Raw genomic sequence first — 11803 nt, forward strand, 5'->3', positions numbered from 1 at the left:
TGGATGTTAGTTACGAATTATGTTGGGAGAAAACCAAGACATACCATATTGTAGAGCAGAACCCCATGCATCATTATTTAAAGAGTATGATATATAGCCATTTTACAATTACTCATGACATGATCCATAGAGTAATCTCTAACTTTTGTTACTCCAATACTTAAAATATCAATTTTAAAGCACTCATGAGTATTGGTCGTGTACTTATGATATGTTCATTCCTATGAATAATCTACCAATGCTCCATGACAATATTAAATCACTATTTACTCCCAATAGTAGAAGTGATTGTGGAAATTCAAATAAATTAATATTCGGAAGTGGTTCTAAATATGCAAAAGGGAACACAAAATATATTAATACAAATGGTAGCAATAGCTTATTATTAAGTCTTTAGAAAACCATCACCAAATCCGATAAAATACAATCTGTCTCAGTTCCAAAACATCAAACTACAAACTAGTAATCAAACCAATTCACTAGTAAATCTAATGCTTATTGATCTAGTATGGACATCATGCTTGATATGTGATAATGGTTTGGTGAGCGGTTAAGTTGGATTCTCTTTAGATGGTACATGGCTCATTATGATGTCTCCAACTTTCATGAGCTTTCTGATGTAGTGGTACTTTCTTAGTATGTGTCTTGAGCGCTTGTGACCTCGGGGTTCTTTAGCCAGAGCGACCACACCCTCATCGTCGCAGAAGATCTCAATTGGTTAGGATATGCTTAGAACAACACCCAAATCATCGATGAACTTATTCAACCACATTGCCTCTTGTTCAGCTTCATTGGCTGCTATATACTCCAAATATATGGTCAAATCCACTACGGTCTCTTTCTTGGAACTGCTCCTCTATTGATTAAGAATACAAAACCCGACTTATATCGAGAGTCATCTCTTTCAGTTTGGAAACTTGCATTCACATAACCCTTTATGTTTCATTCTTCCTTATCACCATAGACCAAGAACATATCCTTAGTCCTCCTAAGATACTTCATAATGTTCTTGACCGCGATCCAATGACTTTCGACAAGATTGGCCTGGTAATAACTTGTCATGCTCAAATTGCATAAAACATCAGGCCTAGTAAATATCATTACGTACATGATTGATCATATAATAGAAGCATATAGGATTCAACTCGTTCTATCCAGTTCTTCACCGATACTAGGACACTGGGTCTTACTCAATATCGTGCCATGTTGCATAAGTACAAATCCTATCTTGGAATTTTCCATCTTGAATTTCTTCAAGATTTTATCTAAGTATGTACTTTGGCTAAGTCCAATAAGTCACCTAGATCTATTGATATATCGTAAATTATAAATATTTTAAGGGACATTTTATCGGCATTTTTATAATTAAAATAGGACAAAAGGTGCTTAATTTTTTTATATTTATATTTTGTAGGTAAAAGTTCCATGTTGATGAAATAGAAGCGAAATCGGGCTAAAACGGAGCGACGAAACTGCAAGATTGGTCGCTGTGGTATTCAAAAAACTTTGGATATGGTCCAAAAAGTTTCCAACTTGCACCGAAGGTACAAAATCAAGGTTTTTATGCGTTTTTGGTCCCTGATACACTTGAAAAGTCGATTTTACCCTTTTCATTTCTTTTTTCTATTGTCTTTATTTATTTTAGTATTTAAATAATTAAAAACTAAAATTAAAATCTCTCTCTCTCTCTCTCTCTCTCTCTCTCTCTCCTCTCTCTAAACGATTTTATGTGTGTTCTTCAACCAAATAATCAAAGATCTGATGAAATTTTTGCAAAATTATATGTCCATGTCTGAGTTTATGTAATTGACTTTTAGGAAACCCACCATTCCAAAAATCAGAAATCGAAACCTAATTTCAAAAATATATACATTTCCAAAAGTCATAACAAAAAAAAAACAGAATTCAAACGTATGCGTTCTTCAGGAAATGGGTTTTCTGTTTGTTCTTCAACCCCAGAATATAATCGAATATCCAAGGAGATTTTTGCAGAAATATGTGTTCATCTCTAAGTTCATGTTCTGGATTTTTAAGAAATCCACCATTACAAAAATCAAATATCAAAACCTAAATTCAAAAACCATTCCATAAGTTCAATAGGAAACCTACCACCGAACAACCCAAGATGTCAAGAGCCCAAACATGTACGTGCTTCTCGTTACAGATCATGCTCAAGAAACCTAGACGCAGATGAACAAACATGAACAATCAGGTGAAGATGATGTAATGCTCGCAGATTCGGGCTAGTCAATTTAGAGATAATAAGCATTAAAAATGACTTTTTGATAGAAGATTATTTAAAATATATAACCTTAACAAAAGTTATATTATATGTTACAAGGATTTTATACGTATAAAGAACGCTGAAATCCGACATATAACGAAGAAGTTATGACTCATTGAAGTTTTCCGGATAAACCGGCACGGCTCTGCATATCCTAAAACGTAAATTTTTGAGAAATTACTTTTTAGCCTTAGTAATCCAAATGAAAGTCATAGTAGCCGTTAAACCAAGAGTGTTCATATAGAGAACGTCAAAATCTAACTTCATTGAGGAAGTTATAATTTTTCTAAGATTTAGCATAGCAGTGTACAACTCAGAAATCGAATTTTAGATCGGTTGATTTTTAGCCAAAATAATATAAACGAGAAATGAATATCGTTAATAGGAGTCCAACGATAAAAAAGACAGTCGAAAACAGAGCTTGTGTGAGAAAGATATGGACGAAACTTAGTCCATACTCTTCGAGCGCGGCGAATTCGATACAGATTTGTAAATCTAAGATAGAATGAGAATTAGCCGATGGAGTCGAACTGAAAGTTGTAGCACTCATAAATACCAACACGTGGATATAAAAAATGTCGAAAACGGAGCTTGTATGCAAAAGATATGGACGAAACTTAGTCCCTACTCTTCGAGCGCGGCGAATTCAATACAGATTTCTAAATCTAAGATAGAATGAGAGACGGCGTCTAAATGAAAGTTGTAGTACTCGTAAATACCAACGTGTGGATATAAAGAACGTAGAAAACGGAGCCTGTATGTGGAAGATACGGACGAACCTTAGGGCCTACTCCATTCCTCTAAACTCTCTCTAGAATCCTTTTTTCTTTCTTGTTCGACTTCTCCTAGTTTTAGAGTGCGATAGAGAAACTTTAAGTCGTCAAAAAGCCAACGAAAGAAGTTTTAGAGTCGGAGTTCTGCTGGCATAATTTCCTTGTTTTCGTTAAAAGCCCGGTAAGTTAAGCTACACTATTCTGTTTTCAATGTAACTTATATTTATAGTCATAAGTCGTTATTATGAACCTATAAACAATAAAGTGCTAAGTATTATAAATTATACAAAATGTTATTATAATATATTTTAACTGCTCGCGGTACGAGGAATCTGGTTTGAAGGGCTGCATAGGGTTGTTGGATTTCAAAAGTGCTTAAATGCCAAAATGTTCCTGCCCTCGGGTGTTTCATGTCTGGCCCTGTCTGTACATAGTGGTTGAAAAGTATTGTTTAACACTTATAAAACAATATCGCTTATAAATAGTCACAATAAATATTAGACTAAAATCTACCGGTTATGATACTAGGTTTCGTCGATGGAAAATAGAATTTTTAAAAGGGAAGCGTTGCCCGAGTTTGGAATCATCACATTAACAAGTGAGTGCATAGTTATTTTCATCTTACACATAGATATGAAGTATTTAATATAAATTACGTGCTATGTGTGCATATTATCTGTGTTCTTGGTATCTATGCTAGATGAACGATTTATACATGTTTACGTGATTTAAACTGTATACATATTTTTTTATACTTATAAATATATATTGGGTAGCGAAGGGTGATCAGAGATAGGTGATGATAGAAAGGCGATGATAACTAGGTGATGATAGATAGGTGATGATAAATAGCTGATGTGAGATGAGAGGAGATGTCATAACCTTGAACGGTGATGTGGCGATGTAGTCATCTGCCAGAGTATAGATGGCGACCACAGACTATTCTAGACAGTCATGTGGAAACACCAGCAGACTCATAACCTGTAGGTGATAAATTACGAGTTCAGGCGATGTTGTAACTATGTATTCATGCGATGATACTCTAACCCTTACTTTGAATTACAGGTTCAGGCGATGTTGTAACTACGTATTCATGTGATGATACCCTAACCCTTACTGGACACGTATTGGGGGAGTAATCCCTGAATCGGTACTGTCTATGCGATGTAGGTGATGATCCTTAGGAAAAATCCTTAGGAACAAACATATAAGGAAATACGATGTAAGGAGATGAGAGGTAAATATGATGTAAGAGATGACCCTTAGGATAAATCTTTAGGGAAGATTAAATGAAAAAAATAGGGATGGGTAATCGGGTTAATTGTTTGAAATGAATTATGTGAAGAAACAAATTTACTATATTATTGTGGGTTGAAAACCCTATGTACTCACCAGGTTCCCCAACTTGACCCAGTCAGTTTATTTGTATCATAGGTGTCGATACGAAGATACATTACACTGAGAGATTAAAGGAGATGTAAATCATTAGTATAAATGAATGTAAGGTCTGTTTATGCTTATGTTTCTGTATCGAAGATGACATCCCAATGTTTTAATATAAACAAAATACATTTATTCGGAAATGCTTTGATAATATCTTTATCATGTTTTCTGGGAACACCAAATTCCACAATATTATTCTTTAAAATGGATACCCTGATTTTAAAATAAGCATAAATAATTTTTTTAAAAGGACCGTGAATTTGGGGATGTCACAGATGAACACAAACGTATCTTTGAATCTAGAAACTATTAAAATCGCCGATCTAGGGTTTTGTATTTTTTTCAGGTCTTCGGTTCGTGAGTTTCAACGTTTTTTCTGACTCTGATCCGCTACACCACCATCCAATGACTACTGACCGTTCGTCGAGAAGTGCACATTCCGAGCCGATTAACCAACAGAAGCTCTGAAAGAAAATTATAGGAGTGGAGACTCAACTAGATCAAGCTCAAGGTGAGCTCAAGATTCTTAAAGATGAGTTAGAAATTGAAAACTCAAAGTAACAGCTGATGAAGGCCATCAGACGGATTTTTCAGAAATCTTTCCTTTCTTCTCCCACCATTACAAGATTTTTGTTGAAGAATCTACATCTAGATCAAGATTCGCATGTATGTGTTCATTATTGTATATTTTTCACCACCAATTTCTAGGGTTTTCATCATTAATTTCTACATCTAGATAGATTTCTTCATTTTGGGTTGGTTTCTGAATCTGCATCTAGATCGATTTCCTGGGTTTTTCATATTGCTTTATGGGTTTTTGAGAGGCGATTATGGAATCATGGAGATTACATCCAGGAACACCTGCATCAAATATATATATATATATATATATATATATATATATATATATATATATATATTATTTTTTATTTTTAATTATTTAAGTACCAAAATAAATAAAGAAAATAGAAAAAAAGAAATGAAAAGGGTAAAATTGACTTTTCAAGTGCATCAGAGACCAAAAACCTAGAAAAATCTTGATTTTGGACCTTCCATGTAAGTTGGCAACTTTTTGGACCCTATCCAAAGTTTTTTTAATACAACAGGGACCAATCTTGCAATTTTGTCAAACATAGCTAAATTCAGGGGTGGCAAATAAATGTTAAATCGTGTCAATTTCGTGTAGAATTTTAAACACGAACACGACACGACACAACATCGTGTTTTTTACACTTAACACGAACACGACACGAACACGAATTCGAATTTCAGTTTCGTCTCAATTTCGTTTCGTGTCGTGTATTTTGGTCGTGTCGTGTCAACAATTGTCACCCCTAGCTAAATTGATGAGTTTGAGCAAAACAAGAAAATGCTTAAATTATAAATTGGCTGATGGACCCCTCTATAGCATCTGGTTCATATCTTTCGACTTGTAACTTCAACTAACTAGGTTAAATATGTTTTGAAAAATAGACAAAATTTTCTATGACTTATGCGTTAGGCCTTTTTGCTAATTCGACTTTTATCTTGTTCAAAATCGGCCTTGAAGTCAGACCAATAAAGATGGAGTTAAGCATGGAAAATATTATGAAGATATTTTCTGGATTTATTATTTCTCACCGAGATTTCAAATTTTGTGGCAAAATAATTCTGTTTTAAAAAACTATAAATAGAACCCCAAATTCATCTAGAGTAAATGTAACATCATAAAATAAGAAGAATTCAGAAGGTCAAGTCCATAGGAGGGCGTTTTAAGGGTATAGAAGGCTATATAAAAATCTGAAGATGAAGAGAAGACATCATTAGGTTATCAGTTTGTTTAATTTTCTGTTTATAATTAGTCAACTATTTGGTTTCCTACACTTTCCTTTTGAGATTTGGGATTAAACCCTGTGAGAACAAGGATCTGATTGCGTAGGGACAAGGCTCAAAAACTCAAACCTTGAGTTAATGCTTAAGATCAATGTCTGCTTATGACTGTGAGTTCCAGTCAAGGCTGGCAAGACCAGTCAAGACTTGAAGATAAGGATCAACAAAGTACTTCAAGTATTAAATAGATAATAATGAGTATAATCAAAGTAACGACAATAAATGAACAAGTAGAATGTTGAAAGAGTTTGATTTGAGAGAAAGATGCAAGTGAAGTAAATTCAAATATAGCTATCTTTGGAGGAACAATCCATCATCTATTCTTCACATTAAATACTCCTTAAATAGGAGAAAGGAGTACATCGTACAAACTCAAACACATACATAGGACCGGAAAAAAGAGTTACTTCTAACACTCTGATTATCCATTTTACAAAATAGACTAAGTCATATGAACTGTTACATCGAACTAAAAGACAAGAATAATTAATGCATAGATGGATAGACTGATTCAGACTTATTCTTCGTTCAGAACATCAACACTTGAACATACTCTCTACTCCGGACATAAACTTCACTTCGGACCATGGACTGAGTCCGGACCATATTCTACTCCGGAACTAAGACTGACTTCGGAACATGAAAGGTTAGAGATTGCTATAGGTTCACTTTTAGGTTCCAACAAACCCTTTATGATTATTTTGTCATTTGTGAAATCCTAGTTTGTTTGATTAACAGATAATTAGTATTGAGAGTTATTCAATTTATTATGTGTCACAATTAAAAACCCATGCGTATTAATCTTGTTTTTCTTATGTTTATGTAAATAGGTGAATGATCTAAGATTAGGTTCAAATTATGTATCCTGAATCAACTTTATAATTAGCAATTGGGAGATCATAACTTGAGCAGTTGACGCGTAGACATATCTGATTAGTGGAGTCGTCCCTAGGTTAAATATAATAAAGTTAAGTTAATGCTCTTGATTGATCTAACAACTTGGAAATTTTGGAAGTTTCCATTCACCTTGGGATTAATCATACCAATTGAGTTTTCCATAAAACGAAATAATAGATTGAGCCTAGGGGAGCTATCCTTGCTGGTAGACAACTTTGAATTATAAGATTAGTTGCTTGACCATCCGATCTAATCAATTTAGGAACCAATGGATAACTTACTAATATCATTTAAAGGATATGAATAATTAAAGTATGATTGATTCAATACAAATATGATTATCGTCTAATTATGTTATCTATACAGTTAGCCATGATTATATTGTTTTATTATGCTAATGACACTATTTAATTCCCCTTTTATTATGTTTTCTTTTAAGATTGATTAATAAGAAGATAATAATATGTTTGTACACTTTTCTTTCCAAGTGTTCAACACCCTTACTTATCTAAGTTATGTTGTCATTAAAAAAAGGTCCACTACTTGATGTTGATAGTCAATTTGGTTTGTTAAAAATTATAAATGTAAAACTTGATTTGTATTTTTAAGTCTATATCTTTTATGTCATAAGTTTTTGGCGCCATTATCAGATGGAATGGTTTTCAAGTCATCTCAAGTTTATATAATATCTTTTACACATCAAGTTTTTGACGCCTTGTCGATGAATAGATTTCAACTAATGTTGTTGTATCTAATTATCAACCAATCGATCTTTTCTGAAAAAAAAGTTAATGTTTTGTGTGATTTTTATTTTTGTTTTTCGTTGATAATATGTCTCTTCTCAGAAGGTATTTTGCTATTGTGATGTGTAGAAATTCGAAGTAATTCAAGTGTAGGGTCATAACTGAAAAAATCCAATCGAAAAAAGCAAAGAATTTTTTTTTTCAGAAAAAAAATCATGTCGCGACTACATTTATCGGGACAGAAATTAACCATTTTAATCGCAAGTCATGACACGACAACTCCATCACGCAACAAATTTGAAACTAAACATAGGTATTGTGTTGATTTTATTTTTTTCATGGGTTTGGTGATTGCAAGCGATTAAGGAATTTTTGACCCACTTATTCTACTAATTTAGTGACTTTTCCATCTTATTATAGTGAGGCGTATCATGGGGGTTAAGTGGAAGATCAAGCTTTTTCTAATCTTGTCTAGTTTAGTCATATTTACTCTGCTTATTAGTTATGGTGCGAAGCAACTAGAGGAAATAGCCTAACAAGTCCCAAAGATTTGTTTTCTCAAATTTCTTCTTGCATGCAAAAGATTTAGTCAGACATCTATACATTCAAAAATCGAGACCTCGGAAGACAGCAACAACAGTATAACTTCATTTTATGATAAGGATGTTTATCTTTTTATTTTATTATCTTTTGTGTGCTTTATTTATTTTTAAGGACTTATTACTTTCTAGTTATTCGATTGAATCGCCTAATTTGGTATAATACAAATAATTCTACTTACGAGAGTGGTGTCAGAATGGTTAGATTCGACTTAGTTGCTGGTCTTGCATGCAAAAGATTTAGTCAAACATCTATACATTCAAAATCAAGACATCGGCAGACAGCAACAACAATATAACTTCTTTTTCTCATAAGGATGTTAATCTTTTTATTTTATTATCTTTTGTGTGGTTTATTTATTTTTAAGGGCTTTTTACTTTCTAGTTATTCGATTGAATTAACTAATTTGGTATAATACAAGTAATTTTACTTACGAGAGTGGTGTTAGAATAGTCAGATTCAACTTAGTTGTTGGATTTTCCGTAAGGTTTCATATTGAAAGGATCCTACATCCTGACTGCCTTGCCTGACTGTTCTTTATTTGATAGTCAACGTATAATATTGAAATTTGATATAATTGATTGCTGAAAGATTTATAAAGATTTGTTGTTGTTGTTGTTGTTGTTGTTGTTGTTGTTGTTGATGATGACGACGATGATGATGATAATGATGATGTTGATGTTGTTATGGTTGTTGTTGTTGTTGTTGTTGTTGTTGTTGTTGTTGTAGTTGTTTGTTTGTTTGTTTGTTTGTTTGTTTGTTGTTGTTGTTGTTCTCAAGATGATTCTTTCGCTATTTTAGATTTTTGCAGAATGTTTTCAGCCTTGGTTGGAAACTAAGACTAAATTCAAAGGTTTGGACGCATTCGGAAAAACTCAAAAAAACGCGGAGCTTATGGAAACAATTTGAGAAATAAAAATGAAGAAGGAGGTGGCATCATCTAAGTGTGGGGTTAACTTAAGAATAAATAAAGCTTAAGAAGGAGGAAGAAAAGTTCCTGTTAAACACAAGTTGACGCGAATAATTTTTTTTTTGAAGAAAAGAGAAGTCATTGTACAAATCGCACCGCAACTGGATACTACGCGTCACGAAAAATGGTTGCAACGAAGACAAAAGACATTTGGCATTAAATCACGTTGCAACTAACTACTTCTCGCCATGATTATTCTATGAAGTTGGAACGCATGACTTTCAATTACAAATCTATGGTTCAACATGACGATAATACCCCTCGAAGATCGGAACTATAGAATGGAGAGCTAGGATGAAGTATGAAGCTTAAACGAAGGAGAAGAAACCAGTGTTTAGCACGAACACGAGTTGAATCCTTTTTATTCATGCAAGAAAAGCATATAGTACTAACTAGAATGTAATATAAGTTCACTTCATTCCGCAATAATTAAATGAAGAAGATTCCACTTCTCACGTACATTTATAAGATGCCAAATTTTTGCAAAAGTAGATGTCTGAATTGTTCGAAATAGTGTCCAAGGTCATTAATTGTTTGGTGATATTTCTAATAATATTTGTGTCCTTTTGGGTTGGCCTCATGACCCGAATAACAATAAGAAAATGGAGATAAATAAGTTATTAATTTATTAAGTAACTAATAAATTAATTGGTAATTATTTTGAAATTAATTAAATTGTTTTTAATTAATTAAAGAGCTTGAATATTAATTAAATCCTAGTGATTAATAGGAATATTCCATAAGCTCATGGACCCTTATGGTGGACGGTTTCTGCATGTCGACGGATAGGGATATAGCAGGTGTTGAATAAGATAAGGATAAACCCTAAGAGTTTGAAACCGTTGAGGATGTATCTGCAACTGCAACATATAAAAAGACTGTTAGGTGTCAAACCTTAAGAGTTGATTCTCTTATTATTTCCGTCCATGCTTATCCTCTCTCTCTCCTTCATATGAAATTCATAACGCCTCTCCTAAGGTTAGTGAATTTCTCATAAACGCTAATATAGGGTTTTTCCTTTTGCTTTTGGTGCTTGTGGGTGTAACTACATTAGAGGGATTCTACTTTGGATCCTTCATCTGCTCCAATCAATGTTGTTCATAATGTCTCAAGCAAATAACCAAGAGGTTAGTAATCTTCCCTTTAGTTTTTTTTAAAGTTCGTTGTTATAACTAGTAAAACCTAGATCTTAGGGTGCATGTACACTTAGGTAAATTTTGATTGCTTCCGGAGTCTTTAGAAAGTGTATTGATGTTATTAAAACCCAATAGTTGTATCAGAGCCTAATAGGTTTTATTTAATTGCACAAACTTGGTCAACATCGAAAAACAAGAAACCTGTTTTATCGACAGACGCAACACTTCCCTCGCCAATACGACGCGTTTGTCTGGATTTTTTAATATTTCGGTTTTTTTTTTAATTTTTTCAAAAATCTGGAGATAAGGCTCTTGTTTAAAATATTATCTTAAGTTATTTAAATCTAGATATCCAAATCTTAGATTAATTTGAAATATTATTTAATAACACTAGTACAAAAATGACCTACGACCACACTTTTCCCGGAACCGCCCTATGACACTTTCGATTTTCGTGTGGCCAAAGTTAAGTAGTGAAAATATCGCCTAGTTGTAACACCCCAGTTTTCAAGTAATTTGAAATCCATCCCTTGAGTTTTAAGTATGTCACTTTTGGTCCTTGGTTTGGAATAAAGTGGCTATGGGAAGCCCTAGTGGCAAAATGGTGATTTTTGGAGCAGGAACTGTACGCTGGGCGTACATGTGAGTACACTAAGTGTACTAGGATGCGCCTAGTATGTTGGGCGTACGCATATGTACGCATGGCGTACGTATGTCTGGGTGAAAACCCTAATTCTTGAAGTTGGTGGGGGTATTTAAGCATCTTATGGACCATTTCTCCCATCTTTTCCGGCCTCCAAGTCCTTGGGTCATTTTGGCAAAACCCTAGCTTCTATAGAGTGTGTGTGTGTATGAGCTAAGAGTGTGCTTCTTGTGTGGATGGAGAAGAAGAAGTTGCATCAAGGTGATTGAAGAGTGAAGCAAGATATGGGATTATCATCTTCTTTTTTTTGGAAAGGGAACTTCCCTAACGAGAGTTTCCGGGCCAGCTTTCGCGCACCGACTAATCCCCCGCTGCAAACATGAGGCTTTGCCTCATGCCCTGGAGTCACTGCAGGCGAACCTCCATGGCCACAAGGGCTAAGTGG

The sequence above is a fragment of the Lactuca virosa genome, chromosome 2, assembly GCF_052849685.1.
Source record: "Lactuca virosa cultivar CGN04683 chromosome 2, Lactuca_virosa_CGN04683_v6, whole genome shotgun sequence".
Classification (NCBI taxonomy): Eukaryota; Viridiplantae; Streptophyta; class Magnoliopsida; order Asterales; family Asteraceae; genus Lactuca; species Lactuca virosa.